The following is a 19,525-nucleotide window of genomic DNA, read 5'->3' as shown; positions in this document are numbered from 1 at the left end:
AGGTCTGTATACTATTTTGCTTCCTCCCCTGCCCGGTAGATGTGGTATGATCAGACCATGTCCCTGTACGGTCAGACACAGACATTACATAGTACACAGCACATTTATAAGATTATCTCAGCACAGGGACATTATTATTGGTTTGCTTGACTTCTATCTAATCTACAGTATGTGGGAACCCCTCAGCACAATAAGACTGAACATCATGAACTTCCTTCTCTGATGGCCAAGGCATACATCACAGAGGTCTTCACTGCCCCAAGCAAGGTTAAACAACTGATCGTAAAGAAAAGCCGGCAGAGAGGAGCGCTCCTCTACATCTTCATGTGACCACACAGAAGGCCATCTTTCTCTAGTCAGAAGGTCTTGTGGTTTGGGAAGAATCTGAAGCATGCTAGTGCTGTTCTAATAACTTGGAATAACTATGTCTGCAGCCAATTGTAGGAGTTTGTAGGAAGTTTTAATAGCAGATGCAGACCTCTACACTTTACCCACATTCAGACATTTGTATTTTAGGAGGAGACTTTTCTCTGTGGAAGAATTTACATACTGGGGTTGGTATTGATAGGAGATCAAAGACGCTGGTGCTTGAGAAAGCAAATGCTTACTGTGGCCGGGCTTACACATTTAGGAGCTCTATATAACCTATACACTGCTCTGGATAAGATGTCATGTTGGGGGGAATTATGTGGTACCAAATCCATGATGCCCAAGCAAAACACCACATGTACCAACCTGATCCTGCTGGCACTCCAACCAGAGGACAGTGCCATTACCCTTCCATGAATGATCTGATCTAAAAGTATAGCTAAGCTGTTGAACCCCAGAAGAGAAGCCATGTAAATACAGTCCATGTGATAGAGACAATGCTGGCAACTCAAAGCTGCCTAAAACTAACACTGTCCCACAGCCCCCAAAACAGTGTCCCCTGAGGAGACTTAGGCTGTGTTCACATGTTGCGTTTTTGCTGTGGCTTTTTTTCTGCAAGCAAAACCTGCTTTCTTGGCAGTAAAGAAGCTGTGTACAAAAAGCAAGTTTTGCTGTGTGTTTATTGTCTCTTTTGCATGCTGATAACGTTTAGTGCCCCCCAAAAAACATTATGCAATTCCTTAAGTTTTTGTACCAAAAATGCAGCAAAGCCCGATACCTGTGTTTTTGCACTTACTCGATGATTTCTATGGATGAAAAAACACTGAAAAAATGCTGGAACAAGGGACATGGTGCAGTTTGAAAACACGTAGTCGTTTTCCAATTCAATCAGGAAAAAAAAACCATGTGTGCATGAGATTTATGAAATCTCAGATTTTGCTGGTACTGTAAAACGCAGCTTAAAATTTGCATGAAAGCAGCAAAAAAACAGAATGTATGAACATAAAATTAGGCTGAGATAATTAAAACGGCACCAATAACAAGTTTCAAAGGCAGTTTTTTTTATTCATTTTAACAAACTGTCTTGCCCTCACCGGGTCCAGCACCATCTCCACCCTTGCTTCAGCACTGTCAACACAACATAAGCATGGTACCAGATAAGGGGAGAGGCTCAGACCTTGACCCTGGAAGGTGACTAAGGGTCCCTTTCCACTTGCGAGAGAAAAAACGGTCCGTAAGGCTACGTTCACATTTGCGTCGGGCGCCGCAGCGGCGCCGCATGCATCATGCGCCCCTATATTTAACATGGGGGCGCATGGACATGCGGTGCACTTGCTTTTTGCGCCGCATGCGTCCCTGCGGCGCCCGCGTCGGGGCGCAGAGGACGCAGCAAGTTGCATTTTTGCTGCGTCCAAAATCAATGGAAAAAAGGACGCATGCGGCGCAAAAAGCAGCGTTGTGCATGTGTTCACATTTGCGCTGTGCGTTGCGGCGGCGACGCTGCGGCGCACACCGCAAATGTGAACGTAGCCTTATCTGGACCGAAAATACGGATGTAACGTATGCGATTGTCATGCGAGTGTCATGCGATTTTTAATCGCATCATCCGTATGACATCCGTATTACTGTCCGATTTTTACGCACCGGTGTCCTTTGAAAAGCCGGCAAATCAGTGCTGTGTACAGTAAAATCACACTGACAGGTTAGAATAGAATAGATATATACACATAGAATATATATATATATATATATATATATATATATATATATATACACACATACACACACACACACACACATATATATATATATCAGTGAGACACCTATATATGTATATTTAATGCAGCGCTAGATAGCATAAAAGCCGCTAATTCAATTGCCGGCTTTTGCTCTCTCCTTCACAAACCCGACATGATATGAGACATGGTTTACATACAGTAAACCATCTATCCATTTTTTTTTGCATATTCCACACTACTAATGTTAGTAGTATGTATGTGCAAAATTTGGCCGCTGTAGCTGCTAAAATAAAGGGTTAAATGGTGGAAAAAATTGGCGTGGGCTCCTGAGCAATTTTCTCCGCCAGAGTGGTAAAGCCAGTGACAGAGGGCAGAAATGAATAGCCTAGAGAGGGTCCATGGTTATTGGCCTGCCCCTGGCTACAAACATCTGCCCCCAGCCACCCCAGAAAAGGCACATCTGGAAGATGCGCCTATTCTGGCACTTGGCCACTCTCTTCCCACTCCCGTGTAGCGGTGGGATATGGGGTAATGAAGGGTTAATGTCACCTTGCTATTGTAAGGTGACATTAAGCCAGATTAATAATGGAGAGGCGTCAATTATGACACCTATCCATTATTAATCCAATAGTACGAAATGGTTAAGAAAACACACACACATTATTACAAAGTCCTTTAATGAAATAAAGACACAGGTTGTTGTAATATTTTATTATTCTCTTAATCCAGCTGAAGACCCTCGTTCTGTAACAAAGTAAAAATAAAAAATAAACAATATCCCATACCTTCCGTCATTCCGTCAGTCCCACGAAGTAAATCCATCTGAAGGGGTTAAATCATTTTACACCCAGGAGCTTTGCTAATGTAATTGTGCTCCTGTGTGTAAAAACCCCAGGGAATGAATTAAATGCTGCGGTGATGCGCCCTCTGCTGGATGTCCTCATGAACTGGAGCCTGGTAAAAGTTCCCACGCTCGAGTTCATATGAGGACATCCAGCAGAGGGCGCCTCACCGCAACTCAAGGTAACTCCAGGTCACCCTGCATTTCATTCATTCGCGGGGGTTTTACACACAGGAGCACAATTGCATTAGCAAAGCTCCTGGGTGTAAAATGATTTAACCCCTTCAGATGGATTTACTTCGTGGGACTGACGGAACGACGGAAGGTATGGGATATTGTTTATTTTTTATTTTTACTTTGTTACAGAACGAGGGTCTTCAGCTGGATTAAGAGAATAATAAAATATTACAACAACCTGTGTCTTTATTTCATTAAAGGACTTTGTAATAATGTGTGTGGTGTGTGTGGTGTGTGTGTGTGTGTGTGTGTGTGTGTGTGTGTGTGTGTGTGTTTTTTCTTAACCATTTCGTACTATTGGATTAATAATGGATAGGTGTCATAATTGACGCCTCTCCATTATTAACCTGGCTTAATGTCACCTTACAATAGAAAGGTGACATTAACCCTTCATTACCCCATATCCCACCGCTACATGGGAGTGGGAAGAGTGGCCAAGTGCCAGAATAGGCGCATCTTCCAGATGTGCCTTTTCTGGGGTGGCTGGGGGCAGATGTTTGTAGCCAGGGGGGCCAATAACCATGGACCCTCTCTAGGCTATTAATATCTGCCCTCAGTCACTGGCTTTACCACTCTGGCGGAGAAAACTGCGCAGGAGCCCACGCCAATTTTTTCCGCGATTTAACCCTTTATTTTCATAGCTAGAGCCCCCAAATTTGACACACAGACACTTGTTACATTAGTAAAGATGAATATGTAATAAAAGAAGGGATACGAGACGGTTTATTGTATGTAAACCATGTCTCATATCCTGTCGGGTTTGTGAAGGAGAGAGCAAAAGCCGGCAATTGAATTAGCGGCTTTTATGCTATCTAGCGCTGCATTAAATATAAATATACATATATAGGTGTCTCACTGACATATATATATATGTATATGTACCTATTCTATGTGTATATATATACTCTATTCTAACCTGTCAGTGTGATTTTACTGTACACTGCGCTGAATTACCGGCTTTTCAAAGGACACCAGTGCGTAAAAATCGGACAGAACTCGCATGGTGCGAGTGCTGTGCGATTTTTTTCTCGCACCCATTGACTTGCATTGGCGAGTCTCGTCCGAGAATCGCAGCAATACGCAGCATGCTGCGATTTCTTTCTCAGCCGACCCAGATTTTTCTCAGTCCGATTTCAGCTGAGAAAAAAAATCGCAAATGAAAAGACACCTATTAAATAACATTGGTCCGAGTGCAATCCGATTTTTTATCGGATTGCACTCGTCCGTTTTCCTCGCAAGTGGAAAGGGGCCCTAACACACAAATACTTAAAAAAAAAAAAAAAAAAAAAAAAAAAAAAAAAAAAAAACACTGCCTTAGGATGGGTTTTTTGAAAACAAAAAAAACCCTTTAAAGGAAAACATTGGAAATTACAGTATTTAGTCCAAGTTTTAATGGCGGACAGAGAAGAAAAAAAAAGTTAAATAAAAAAAAATGTAAATAAAAATAGAAAGGAACACACAAAGAAAGCCTTACACTTTCTTGCCGTGTTTGTGCTGGTTTTCCCTCCCACTCAGAGACACTGATGGGGAGTGTAGATTGTGAGCCCCGATGGGGACAGTGATGATGAGGTCTGTAAAGCGCTGTGGAATTAATGGCACTAAATAAGTGGGTAAAATAAAGTGAGTACAATAAACAGAGCACATCTGTGTTTAATGCTACATAATTTCCAGGACGCTTGTGATCAATGAATAAAACTTATTTCCATTCATGGTGTCAGAGCGAGTACTGCCACCAGCTAGGACTGTGAGCTATATCACCCGGATCATAGACGGATTAAAACAAGAAGCCATGAATAATCTGTCTGGAGTAGTGCGGAGTTATGTAGCTGGCTATATACTTTAGTGTTTGCATACACCAGACCATCACCTCAACAAAAGCTTGTCAAAGTCAATGTCCATGGTTTCACACATACGCTGCATATCTATGTAACATCTGTGCATATTCCCACCATGTTTTTTTCTTGACATCTTGTCACGTGCAGAAACCATTGCTTAGTTTTTAAGGGTTATCTAAAACATTTTTTCTATTAAAATTAAATCAATTTGGGAATTAAAACAAAATAGAACATAATAGTCATCTACCAGAGCCCACACGTCTGCCTCTATCCATCACCAGTCTCATGGCTTTATCTTCTGGCAGGAGACATAATCTGACCGCAGCAGCCAATCAAGAGCCACAAAAGAAACACTTTCTCTTCAAGCTCATCTCAATGTTAATGCTGCAGCCGATCAGTTGCCACTTATTGGCAGTACCAGTCATGTGACCTTCCTCGCTACAAAAGGCGGCCAGGTGACTGGTGAACACAGGACGCAGTGTGGCAGAACAACGGGTGTTCAACAAAAGACATTTAACTTTTTTATTATGCTCGCTGGTTCCATTTAATGATGTCCTATTTGAAGTCAGGAAAATACACTGTGCCAGTGTAGAAGTTCAGCCTACAGGTTAGAGACTAGTGAGGAGGGAACGTGCTCAGATCATGTGTTATCAGCGCATCTGGGCGTGCTTGGATAATATGTTACAGTACCTTTAAGGTACATTCACACTAAACGACTTTGCAACGAGAACGATAGCGATCCGTGACGTTGCAGCGTCCTGGATAGCGATATCGTTGTGTTTGACACGCAGCAGCGATCAGGATCCTGCTGTGATATCGCTGGTCGTTGCTGAAAGTCCAGAACTTTATTTGGTCGTCAGATCGGCGTGTATCGTCGTGTTTGACAGCAAAAGCAACGATGCCAGCTTTTTACAATGGTAACCAGGGTAAATATCGGGTTACTAAGCGCAGGGCCGCGCTTAGTAACCCGATATTTACCCTGGTTACCATTGTAAAAGTAAAAAAACAAACAAAAAACACTACACTCACCCTCTGATGTCTGTCACGTCCCCCGGCGTCCGCGCTGCTGCTCAGAGCTGCCTGCACTGAATGTGTCAGTGCCGGCCGTAAAGCAAAGCACAGCGGTGACGTCACCGCTGTGCTTTCCGGCTGGCACTTACACAGTGCAGAGAAGCACAGCGCCGGGAGACGCGACAGACACGGCAATGTAAGTATGTAGTGTTTGTTTTTTTTTTACTTTTACACTGGTAACCAGGGTAAACATCGGGTTACTATGCGCGGCCCTGCGCTTAGTAACCCGATGTTTACCCTGGTTACCCGGGGACTTCGGCATCGTTGGTCGCTGGAGAGCGGTCTGTGTGACAGCTCTCCAGCGACCACACAGCGACGCTGCAGCGATCGGCATCGTTGTCGATATCGCTGCAGCGTCGCTTAATGTGACGGTACCCTAACTGAAAAGATGGTAACAAATTGCAAGGTTTTGAGACTACACAGGTCTCTTCATCAGGCCTGTGTAGTCTCGAAAGCTTGCAATTTGTTACCATCTTTTCAGTTAGCCATTAAAAGGTATCAACCACTGAGGACTCTCAATTCTAAACATTTTTCTATCTACTAGCTAACACGGTACCAAGATATATATCTTTCCTGGAGCAAGTGGGACGTTCATTCGCCTGTCTAAACAGATCTGTTAATGGACGCCGATTGGCTTGCAAAAAGCTGATCTGCAGTTGATTTACAGCCTGTGCAAAAGTGCCGTATACGATACATTACTGTGGGAGTCTATCCAGTGTGTTCCTATTCTGTAACCATGGCAACATTGCATAAGAGCGGTCTACACAAAAAAATAGGTACCGTAGGTATAGATAGAAGTATAAATCACTATAAAACATTTATCAATGATCCATTGGAGCAAGAAAAAAAATACAAATATTGGTTGTAAAAGTGTACACCCTTTAGTTAAAATACACGTAAAAAAACCTGGTTATTTTAGCATTATATACGGAAATGAAAAAAACCTCTTCTACAGATCTGTCCCATTTAAAGCATGCACAGACAAGACTCGAGTATATGAATAACCTTCCTGTGAAATTAATTGTAGGCCCAGAATAATTTCTGTGGAATGCTCTCAACCTAATGTGAACCATGTGTCACATCCCAAAAGTTTCTCCAACAAACGGTTTCAGTAGGGATTAAAATCAGAAGTCTTTCCAAGGGAAGCTCGCTCTCCTGGCACAAAATTCAGGATCAATTTCACTTCAGACTGTAGGTGTGGCAGATACAACGAACGCTATAGATGCCAGCCATAACACGGAGACATGAGGAAAGGCCTTACAATAGGAGAGCTGCGCAGTGCTGTAATGTTCAGCGAGTCATGACGAATCCTATATAGATCTTTATGTAAAGCTTAAAAATGTATACATCGGTTTTGAGAACTTTTTTTTTTTTTTTTTTTAGTGTTGCCTATAAGACAAGCTTGAAAAAAGAAAAAAAACCCGAATAAAAAAAACATAACATGCCTCGACATGCAATTACGCAGAAAAGAAAAATAATTCAAATAAAGTCCAGTAGAGCGCAACATTTCCATCACTTCTAGATAGGCGCAGATATGTAGGACATCGCCCTAAGGAGATAAGGGTGCAGAAAACCACAAATATGAGACTGACAAACAAACTGATTACAGGTCCGCAGATTCCGCTCATGCCAAGCAACTATATAAATCATTATCAAAGCTTTTTTCTGGCACCATACCTCCCCCTTTCCTTGACAGTCAGACCAGATATAAAGTATAAAAAATGTGGATATGATTAATCCATACCAAAAATACATTTCAGGGTGATATTAGTCACTTGTGGCATTAGGAAACAGTCCAAGATCTTAATTAACTTGCACGATCTGGAGGAAAGTATTCTGAATGGAAAACCTCATCCTATAACTAGAAAAGCCTCTGTTGTCGCTTTATGTAAATTGATGACATAACCAGAGCAGGTATTGCCCAGTTTTCTATGGCTGGGGAGGGGTGGGTGCTCTCCTAAAAATTGAAGAATTAAGGATTCCAACACATCAATCCATTCAGTAAAAGTTCAGTTCAGTCCTTTAGCGCTAAGCTCTGGCTGCCTGAATAAAAAACACAGGAAGTTTCCCAGACCAAACCAAGAGGAACTTGGGGGATGGGAGAGAGTTATGCCAAGACACAAATTGTTTTTAACCTCTACTTGGTTGATCGTGCTTTTCTTATTACTGTGCTTTAGGGATTTTATTTTAAAGCTTGCAAATTGCACTTCAAGATACAATTTCATGAATCACTGTTGAAAATAACTACATACTGTATGTACTGTGCTAATATTCATGTCAGAAGGAATATAATACCGTCCTCAATAATTTACTGATTGAAGACTAATTTACGGCATCTCGACCTCAGCATGTGATGTCCATATATCAAGGCTATATGAGCAATCTGATACATAGGAGAGCATTATTCACTGAGAAAGCTCCTGATGTACAGTACATGCTAAATGTGTCTATAGTAGTCAGTGGCAGAAAAGGCTAAAAAGTGCTCTTTCGCTTTGTCTGGCCATGCTACATACAATATCCATAGGAATATATTCTAAGTGATCTGACTGCTTGGCTATGGGCCTCAGAGGCACAAATAACCCTACTGCAAGCACAACATACTTCTGCCTCCAGGAGCTGCAGCAGAGCAATGGAGCTTAGAGTTCAGGAATTGTAGGGTTTTGGCTGCTTATTCTGGTCTCTAAATATTTGTATACCAGACAAATGGTGACTACTTTTATAACCAATGTACACACATGTTGATGTAGATTATATCAGCATAACTTTTAGCTAAAATGAGAAAAAAATTCAGCAAACATCAAAGTGCTGAGAATGACATCCAGGACAATCAATTCATTAAGGAAACATCTCTATGTGTAAATGATATAGACTCTGCTTTGAACAGATGTGAGAAGGGGAAAAAAATTCTTCAAGTTGAAACATATGGGTCTTTGTTTGCCAATGCCATTAACTGAAGGCTTCTTTGAGTCTATGCACAGTGGAGCTACATGAGACCAGCACACAAATCAGCCTGCAGACACAGAGCTATGGAATGGTCCTCTCTGCCCCCGAGATGGAGTAAAAAGCTGGCACGATTAGGAGCTAGCTGGACAATAGAGTAAATGACTGAAATTGTACTGAATCTTGAGAAAGAAGAAATTGGCTGCATTTTTCCAAAAACAGTGCCCCACTAATTCACAGGTCGTGTATGGTATTACAGATAGACCAATGGCATTGAGCTGCTATACTAGACAGTGCACGTGAAAAGATGTGATGCTGGGAAAAATTGTTTAAAGAAGGGGTCTAAAGGCTAGGTTCACATTGCATTATAGCGGTAGGTTAAACGGACTACGTTACACCGCGGCATAACGCGGTGTATTGTAGTCAGTTAACGCCGCCATTGAAAGCAATGTCGGACGCATCGCTAGCGCACGCCCACAATGGGTGTGCGCTAGGCGATGTGCCGTCATTGAGTGACGGACCCTGAGACGCGGGCAGCAGCGTTTCCGGGTCCGTCACTGCTAGCGCAGATGGAGCTAGCAGATGCTCCATCTGCGCTAGCGCTGTGCCAAAGTCGGCACTTGCGTTAGCGCAGTCCGTTAGCGTATGCGCTGAACGGAATGCACTAACGCAATGTGAACAGGGTAAATTCACACAGGGCATTTTTGCTGCTTTTTTATGCTAATTTTCAGCTGCTTTTTACAATACCAGCAAAGCCTATGAGATTTCAGAAGTCTCATGCACGCATATTGGTTTTTTGTTTGAAAGTGACATGCTCTATGTCCAAAAAACACAGCAAAGCACAAAATATTGATCAGAGTTTTTGCTGCGTTTGTTCACCCATTGACTTGAATGGTTGTTGAAAAAAAAACACAGCAAAAACGCAGGTATCATTATTTGCTGCGTTTTTGCTGCTGAAAATCCAAGGACATTAGCATGGACAAAGAGAAAAAAGCACGCAGCAAAAAAAGGCACCAAAAACGCACCTAACCCTGCGTTTTTGACGCAGCTTTTTTCCTGCCAAGATTATCAGGTTTTGCTGCAGAAAAAAAGCAGCAAAAACGCCCTGTGTGAACTTACCCTAAGGGTATGTTTCCACGTTCAGGAAACGCTGCGTGTTTGACGCTGCGTAGAGCCGCAGCGTCAAACACGCAGCGTCCAGATGTTACAGCATAGTGGAGGGGATTTTATGAAATCCAGTCTCCACTATGCGTGGTAACACGCATCCGGCGGCCCTGCGATTCCGGACATGCGGCGAGTCTTTTTAGATTGCAGCATGTCCGTTTACCTTGCGGCGACGCTGCGACACCGCAAGGTAAAACACAGGGCCCTATGTGTGGGGTGCGATGATGCCGGATGTGTGCAATGAACACATCCGGCATCATCGAGTCTACAGAAGGGGGCGGAGCGGGTTTGCCGCTCCATCCAAACCGCCGGCCATCCTGAACGTGGACACGTACCCTAAGGGATAACATTTCTCCTCGTGGAGAGTGACAAGCCAAGAATGGCATGTCAGAGGGGAGACTTATAAGCCATGCATGCTACTCTGGGAAAATATGTAAATTGTCACTTCCGAGAGGAAAAGGACAACTCTAGCACCACCTATTGGACACAGCATCAGGAGAAAAAAAGTTGAGCACTCCCATGAGCCATGTGTCATACCAACAGTAAAACATCCTGAAGTCCTTCATAAGTGGGTTCACTCACAATTTTGTTTAAGAACGCTGCCATGAATAAAGAATGGGGTCTAAACATCTGCCAACAGCAACTTCTCTAAGCAATACGGGTGCAATATGGTGATGAACTATGCTTTTTCCAACATGATGGAAACCATATCACAAGGCAATAGTCATAACCGAGTAGCTAGGTGAACGATGGATTCAAATTTTGACTCCATAGCAAGGAAGCTTTCCAGATCTCAATCCCATTGAGAACCTCTGGTCAGTCATCAAAAAGTGGTTTGGACAGACAAAACACAGAAATTGTGACAATCGTTAAGCACTGATAAGTCCAGATTTGGCGCAGAAGCTGATGCATACAGGGGAAAATAAGTATTTGATACACTGCCGATGCTACAAGTTTTCCCATCTACAAAGAATGGAGAGGTCTGTAATTTTTATCATAGGTACACTTCAACTGTGAGAGACAGAATCTAAAAATAAAAAACAGAAAATCACATTGTATGATTTTTACATAATTAAATTGCATTTTATTGCATGAAATAAATATTTGATCACCTACCAACCAGCAAGAATTCTGGCTCTCAAAGATCTGTTAACTTTTCTTTAAAAGGAACCTGTCACCCCCAAAATCGAATGTGAGCTATGACCACCAGCATCAGGGGCTTATGTACAGCATTCTGGAATGCTGTAGATAAGCCCCCGAAGTATCCTGAAAGATGAGAAAAAGAGGTTAGATTATACTCACCCAGGGGCGGTCCCGGTCCGGTTCTGGTCCGATGGGCATCGCGGTCCGGTCCGGGGCCTCCCATCTTCTTACGATGACGTCCTCTTCTCTTCACGCTGCGGCTCCGGCGCAGGTGTACTTAGTCTGCCCTGTTGAGGGCAGAGCAAAGTACTGCAGTGCGCAGGCGCCGGGCCTCTCTGACCTTTCCCGGTGCCTGCACACTGCAGTACTTTGCTCTGCCCTCAAAAGGACAGACAAAGTACGCCTGCGCTGGAGCGTGAAGACAAGAAGAGGACGTCATCGTAAGAAGATGGGAGGCCCCGGACCGGACCGCAGCAGGACCGTCCCTGGGTGAGCATAATCTAACCTCTTTTTCTCATCTTTTAGGATACATCGGAGGCTTATCTACAGCATTACAGAATCCTGTAGATAAGCCCCTGATGCTGGTGGGCTTAGTTCACCTTCGATTTTGGGGGTGACAGGTTCACTTTAAAGATGCCTCGTACTCTGCACTCATTACCTGTATTAATTGCACCTGTTTGAACTTGTTAGCCATGAAAGACACCTGTCCACACAACCAATCACACTCCACCCTCCCTACCATGGCCAAGACCAAAAAGCTGTAAATAGTAGACTTGCACCAGGCTGGGACGGGCTACAGGACAAGGCAAACAGCTTGGTTAGAAGGCAACAACTGTTGGCACAATTATTACAAAATGGAAGAAAAACAAGATGACTGCCAATCTTCCTCGGTCTGGGACTCCATGCAAGATCTCGCTTTGTGGAGCTAGGATGATTCCCCAGAACTACCTGGTCAATGACTTGAAGAGAGCTGGGACCACAGACAAACATTACCGTCAGTAACACACTACACGGTCATGGATTAAACTCCTGCAGGGCACGGAAGGTTCCCCTGCTCACTTGAGCACATGTTCAGGCCCATTTGAAGCTCGTCAATGAACAACTGGATGATACAGAGGAGGCATGGGGGAAGGTCATGCTGTCAGTTGAGATGAAAACATAACTTTTTAGAATCGACTCCACTTGCGATGTTTGGAGGAAGGAGGATGAGTAAAACCCCAAGAACATTGTCCCAACCGTGAAGCATCCTTACTTTGGAGGTGCTTTTCCGTAAAGGGGATAGGATGACTGCACCATATTGAAGGGAGGATGGATGGGGTCATGTATTGAGAGATTTTGACCAACAACCTCCTTCCCTCATTAACAGAATTGAAGATGGGTCGTGCTTGGGTCTTCAAGCATGACAATGACCCAAAACACACAGCCAGAGGAACTAAGGAGTGGATCCATAAAAAGCATTTCAAGATCTTTGAGTGGCCTAGCCAGTCTCCAGACCTGAACCTAATAGAAAACCTTTGGAGTCAGCAGAAACTCAATGTTGCCCAGCGACAGCCCTGAAAGCTAAAAGATCTGGAGAAGTTATGTATGGAGGAGTGGGCCAAAATCCTTGCTGCAGTGTTTGCAAACTTGGTCAAGAACTACAGGAAACATCTGACCTCTAATTGCAAACAAAGGTTTCTGTACTAAATATTAAGTTCCGTTTTTCTGTTATATCAAATATTTATTTCACGCAATAAAATGCAAATTAGTTATGTAAAAATCATACAATGATATTCTGTTTTTGTTTTTTTTAAGATTCTGTCTCTCACAGTTGAAGTGTACCTACAATAAAAATTACAGGCCTCTCCATTCTTTGTAGGTGGCAAAACTTGCAAAATCAGCAGTGCATCAAATACTTATTTTCCTTACTGTAGCTGTCTGGGAGAATTGCAGAAATATAAGGGGCAGCACTGTAAATATGAAATCCTTGCATACACTGATGAATTTGTCACTAAAAGTGTAAAAGCCTCTGAAATGTTTCTAATTTTACATGAATAAACATAGAAACATCTGACTAAAAAAAAAACTAAAAAAAAATGAAGCAGCAAAGTTTGTGAAAACCTAAATTTATGTAATTCTCAAAACTTTTGGCCTTGACTACACATATATTGCAGATAACAAGAATTTCTCTCATTATGAAGAGTGTTCATTTTTAAAAGTCAGTTGTCAGACAATTTGACCAGTGGGGGTCCTGAAAAACTCAAAAAGCAATGAAGGAATATGATAAACAGCTTCTCCAAGTGCTGTCCTACAGCAAATCCCATCTGCTCACTTTTCTTGGAGAGCAGATTGAGTGGTAGAAAGCAAAAGCCAACCAATCAGGAACAACAGAGTACAATGATCACATGTGTCTGCCCCTTCCTTTTAGTGATCATGGGGGTCTTTGCACCAACACCCCCACAAACCAAAACTTCTGACACAGTACTACGACATGTTTTTTTCTTTTTAAATGATAGTACCCCTTCAGACAAGGCAAATAGGCAGACACATCTCAAGCACAAATAACACAGTTTGAGAACAGTAGATTCCAGAACTAAAAAAACAACACAAGAATGATGGAGTAACAAATCCAAAGTTACCGTAATATAGTAAAAAAAAAAATGTAAAAAAAAATGTTACTCATATGATGACATTTATTACGTATTAACAGGATAGGTGATCAATACTGGATGGCTGGAGGGTCTCAGTGATCAGGAAAACAGGAGTCCTGATCGCCCATTCCCACACAATGTGGAATTGAATGGGAGACTGTGACCCTGCTCTTGTCATCTGTGGGGGTCCCAGCAATCCGACATGTACATATGCTTTGGATAGGTGAAATATTTTTGGTGGGAAAGCTTTTAACCCCTTCATGACCCAGCCTATTTTGACCTTAATGACCTTGCCGTTTTTTGCAATTCTGACCAGTGTCCCTTTATGAGGTAATAACTCAGGAACGCTTCAACGGATCCTAGCGATTCTGAGATTGTTTTTTCGTGACATATTGGGCTTCATGTTAGTGGTAAATTTAGGTCGATAATTTCTAAGTTTATTTGTGAAAAAAAAACTCAGAAATTGCAATTTTCACATTTTGAATTTTTATTCTGTTAAACCAGAGAGTTATGTGACACAAAATAGTTAATAAATAACATTTCCCACATGTCTACTTTACATCAGCACAATTTTGGAAACAATTTTTTTCTTTGCTAGGAAGTTATAAGGGTTAAAATTTGACCAGTGATTTCTAATTTTTACAACAAAATTTACAAAACCATTTTTTTTAGGGACCACCTCACATTTGAAGTCAGTTTGAGGGTTCTATATGGCTGAAAATACCCAAAAGTGACACCATTCTAAAAACTGCACCCCTCAAGGTGCTCAAAACCACATTCAAGAAGTTTATTAACCCTTCGGGTGTTTCACAGCAGCAGAAGCAACATGGAAGTAAAAAATGAACATTTAACTTTTTAGTCACAAAAATGATCTTTTAGCGAAATTTTTTTTATTTTCCCAAGGGTAAAAGGAGAAACTGGACCACGAACTTTGTTGTCCAATTTATCCGGAGTACGCTGATACCTCATATGTGGGGGTAAACCACTGTTTGGGCGCGCGGCAGGGCTCGGAAGGGAAGGAGCGCCATTTGACTTTTTCAATGAAAAATTGGCTCCAATCTTTAGCGGACACCATGTCGCGTTTGGAGAGCCCCCGTGTGCCTAAACATTGGAGCTCCCCCACAAGTGACCCCATTTTGGAAACTAGACCCCCCAAGGAACTTATCTAGATGCATAGTGAGCACTTATAACCCCCAGGTGCTTCACAAATTGATCCGTAAAAATGAAACAGTACTTTTTTTTCACAAAAAAATTATTTTAGCCTCAATTTTTTCATTTTCACATGGGCAACAGGATAAAATGGATCCTAAAATTTGTTGGACAATTTCTCCTGAGTATGCCGATACCTCACATGTGGGGGTAAACCACTGTTTGGGCACATGGTAAGGCTCGGAAGGGAAGGAGCGCCATTTGACTTTTTGAATGAAAAATTATCTCCATCGCTAGCAGACACCATGTCACGTTTGGAGAGCCCCTGTGTGCCTAAATATTGGAGCTCCCCTACAAGTGACCCCATTTTGGAAACTAGACCCCCCAAGGAACTTATCTAGATGCATAGTGAGCACTTATAACCCCCAGGTGCTTCACAGAAGTTTATAACGCAGAGCCGTGAAAATAAAAAATAATTTTTCTTTCCTCAAAAATGATTTTTAGCCCAGAATTTTTTATTTTCCCAAGGGTAATAGGAGAAATTGGACCCCAAATGTTGTTGTCCAGTTTGTCCTGAGTACGATGATACCCCATATGTGGGGGTAAACCACTGTTTGGGCGCATGGCAGGGCTCGGAAGGCATGCCATTTGGCTTTTTGAATGGAAAATTAGCTCCAATCATTAGCGGACACCATGTCACGTTTGGAGAGCCCCTGTGTGCCTAAACTTTGGAGCTCCGGCACAAGTGGCCCCATTTTGGAAACTAGACCTCCCAAGGAACTAATCTAGATGTGTGGTGAGCACTTTGAACCCCCAAGTGCTTCGCAGAAGTATATAACCCAGAGCCGTGAAAATAAAAAATAATTTTTCTTTTCTCAAAAATGATTTTTTAGCCCACAATTTTTTATTTTCCCAAGGGTAACAGGAGAAATTGGACCCCAAAAGTTGTTGTCCAGTTTCTCCTGAGTACGCTGATACCCCATATGTGGGGGTAAACCACTGTTTTGGCACACGTCGGGGTTCGGAAGGGAAGTAGTGACGTTTTGAAATGCAGACTTTGATGGAATGCTCTGCGGGCGTCAGGTTGCGTTTGCAGAGCCCCTGATGTGCCTAAACAGTAGGAACTCCCCACAAGTGACTCCATTTTGGAAACTAGACCCCCAAGGGAACTTATCTAGATGTGTGGTGAGCACTTTGAACCCCCAAGTGCTTCACAGAAGTTTATAACGCAGAGCCGTGAAAATAATAAATGTGTTTCCTTTCCTCAAAAATATTTTTTTAGCCCAGAATTTTTTATTTTTGCAAGGGTAACAGGAGAAATTGGACCCCAAAAGTTGTTGTCCAGTTTCTCCTGAGTACGCTGATACCCCATATGTGGGGGTAAACCACTGTTTGGGCACATGCCGGGGCTCGGAAGGGAAGTAGTGACGTTTTGGAATGCAGACTTTGATGGAATGGTCTGCGGGCGTCACGTTGCATTTGCAGAGCCCCTGATGTGCCTAAACAGTAGAAAAACCCCACAAGTGACCCCATTTTGGAAACTAGACCCCCCAAGGAACTTATCTAGATGTGTGATGAGCACGTTCAACCCCCAAGTGCTTCACAGACGTTTACAACGCAGAGCCGTGAAAATAAAAAATCATTTTTCTTTCCTCAAAAAAGATGTTTTAGCAAGCAATTTTTTATTTTCACAAGGGTAACAGGAGAAATTGGGCCCCAATGTTTGTTGCCCAGTTTGTTGTGAGTACAGTGATACCTCATATGTGGGGGTAAACCACTGTTTGGGCGCACGTCAGGGCTCGGAAGGGAAGTAGTGACATTTGAAATGCAGACTTTGATGGAATGGTCTGCGGGCGTCATGTTGCATTTGCAGAGCCCCTGATGTGCCTAAACAGTAGAAACACCCCACAAGTGACCCCATTTTGGAAACTAGACCCCCGAAGGAACTTATCTAGATGTGTGGTGAGCACTTTCAACCCCCAAGTGCTTCACAGAAGTTTATAACGCAGAGCCGTGAAAAATTATGTCTTAGCAAGTAATTTTTTATTTTTGCAAGGGTAACAGGAGAAATTGGACCCCAACAGTTGTTGCCCAGTTTGTCCTGAGTACGCTGGTACCCCAAATGTGGGGGTAAACCACTGTTTGGGCGCACGTCGGGAGGGAAGGGAGGGAGCACCATTTGACTTTTTGAATGCAAGATTGGCTGGAATCAATGGTGGCGCCATGTTGCGTTTGGAGACCCCTGATGTGCCTAAACAGTGGAAACCCCTCAATTCTAGCTTCAACACTAACCCCAACACACCCCTAATCCTAATCCCAACTGTAGCCATAACCCTAATCCAAACCCTAACCCCAACACACCCCTAACCACAACCCTAACCCCAACACACCCGTAACCCTAATTCCAACCCTAACCCTAATCCTAACCCTAATCCCAACCCTAACCCTAATCCCAACCCTAACCACAACTGTAACCCCAACACACCCCTAACCCTATCCGTAACCCTAACTACAAGCCTAATCTTAACCCTATTTCCAACCCTAACTCTAATTCCAACCCTAACCCTAAGGGTATGTGCCCACGTTGCGGATTCGTGTGAGATTTTTCCGCACCATTTTTTAAACATCTGCAGGTAAAAGGCACTGCGTTTTACCTGCGGATTTACAGCAGATTTCCAGTGTTTTTTTGTGCGGATTTCACCTGCGGATTCCTATTGAGGAACAGGTGTAAAACGCTGCGGAATCCGCTCAAAGAATTGACATGCTGCGGAAAATACAACGCAGCGTTTCTGCACGGAATTTTCCGCACCATGGGCACAGCGGATTTGGTTTTCCATAGGTGTACACGGTACTGTAAACCTGATGGAAAACTGCTACGAATTCGCAGCGGCCAATCCGCTGCGGATCCGCGGCCAATCCGCTGCGGATCCGCAGCCAAATCCGCACATGCCATAACCCTAACCCTACATGTAACCCTAACCCTACCCCTAACCCTACCCGTAACCCTAACACTAGTTCTAACCCTAACCCTAGTTCTAACCCTAACCCTAGTGGAAAAAGAAAAAAAAAATATTTTCTTTATTTTATTATTGTCCCTACCTAAGGGGGTGATAAAGGGGGGGGGGGTTATTTATTAATTTTTTTATTTTGATCGCTGTGATAGAACCTACCACAGCGATCAAAATGTACTTGTATTGAATCTGCCGGCTGGCAGATTCGGCAGGCGCACTGAGCATGCGCCCGCCATTTTGGAAGATGGCGGCGCCCGGGTCATTCCATGTCAAGTGAACCAATGATTTTTACCACTATATTTTTAATTCTTTTGAGATTTTGTTATTTGGTAATAGTGTGTCAGAGAATGCAAAATGTTATTTTTTATTGATTTTCAAAGTTTGGAAAAAGTGCGAATTTCGGTGTTGCCTGCCTTTACAGGCATATGTCACAAGAGTATCTTTGTTAATATTTTACCTATGCGAACGCAAGCGCAAAACTTTAAAACGCATTTCCGAAAAAAACCTTTAATTTAAAAATTTCAAAAACTGCACATGTGCCTGCTATGCTCCTATTCACATCTGTACCAAAATACAAGATGGGATCATGATGGGATCATATTTTAAAAAATAAAACTATTACAGTGTCAGTTCAAAAATCTTGATTTCAGATCTGCTCAGCTTGAGGTCTAACAGTGTGAGGTCTATATTTACCAAATAATCCATGATTGCTAGATATTATGGTATTATTTATTATGTTACAGAGTATTAGAAGCAGGAGAGGACAGAGGAGAAGCTTTCTTAGGGCTGAGGATGACCAGGGGTAGACAGTGACTGCAGAGCAGATGACAGGCCGGCAGCTCCAGCCTCCACAGACCGTATTCACACCAAATCTTATCACCCAGCCAACTCCTCAAATGGAGGGAGAAAAATATTCTTAACATCCAGTCCATGTATTGTACAAACCAGGACTACGAAGAGGAGAGTTTGTTATAACATCGGTTACAGGAAGCAGAACCCATCACAGGGACTCGGCAATACCGGACTGTCATCCCATGTAGTGGAAATAAAGACAGTGACGTCCATGACGTGGTAGAAGGCGGCACAAGATCGGCAATGGATGACAACTGGCTGTGTGACCTGTGAATATGATCAGCGCTGACGGCTACTGGACTCTCCAAAGATTGTGAAAATGAAGACGTAGAAGTGACTTTTCTGCACCTTCTGGTCCAGCGCCGTCCTTGGTGTATCCAAGAAAATCAGACATTGTAAAAGTGAACAAAAATCAGATATAACTCGGGTGGAGTCGAGCACCATGACAGCCGTACATACTCTGACACAGAAGGAAACGGCCATTGCTAGTGAGCGCTTATGGGCAAGATGACATTTCACCCACTAGAAGGGACACATTGATGAT

At 42.9% G+C, this 19,525-nt stretch overlaps 1 protein-coding gene across 6 annotated transcripts in view; it reads right to left on the bottom strand.

Moving 5' to 3' along the window:
* Window positions 1-19,525, bottom strand: part of SEPTIN7 (septin 7) — a 127,135-nt gene that overhangs the window by 51,427 nt on the left and 56,183 nt on the right. The gene's annotated exons all lie outside the window — the stretch shown is intronic.

Source organism: Ranitomeya variabilis, chromosome 6 (assembly GCF_051348905.1).
Source record: "Ranitomeya variabilis isolate aRanVar5 chromosome 6, aRanVar5.hap1, whole genome shotgun sequence".
In the NCBI taxonomy this organism is placed as follows: domain Eukaryota; kingdom Metazoa; phylum Chordata; class Amphibia; order Anura; family Dendrobatidae; genus Ranitomeya; species Ranitomeya variabilis.
This window is presented reverse-complemented; position numbering and strand designations above follow the sequence as displayed.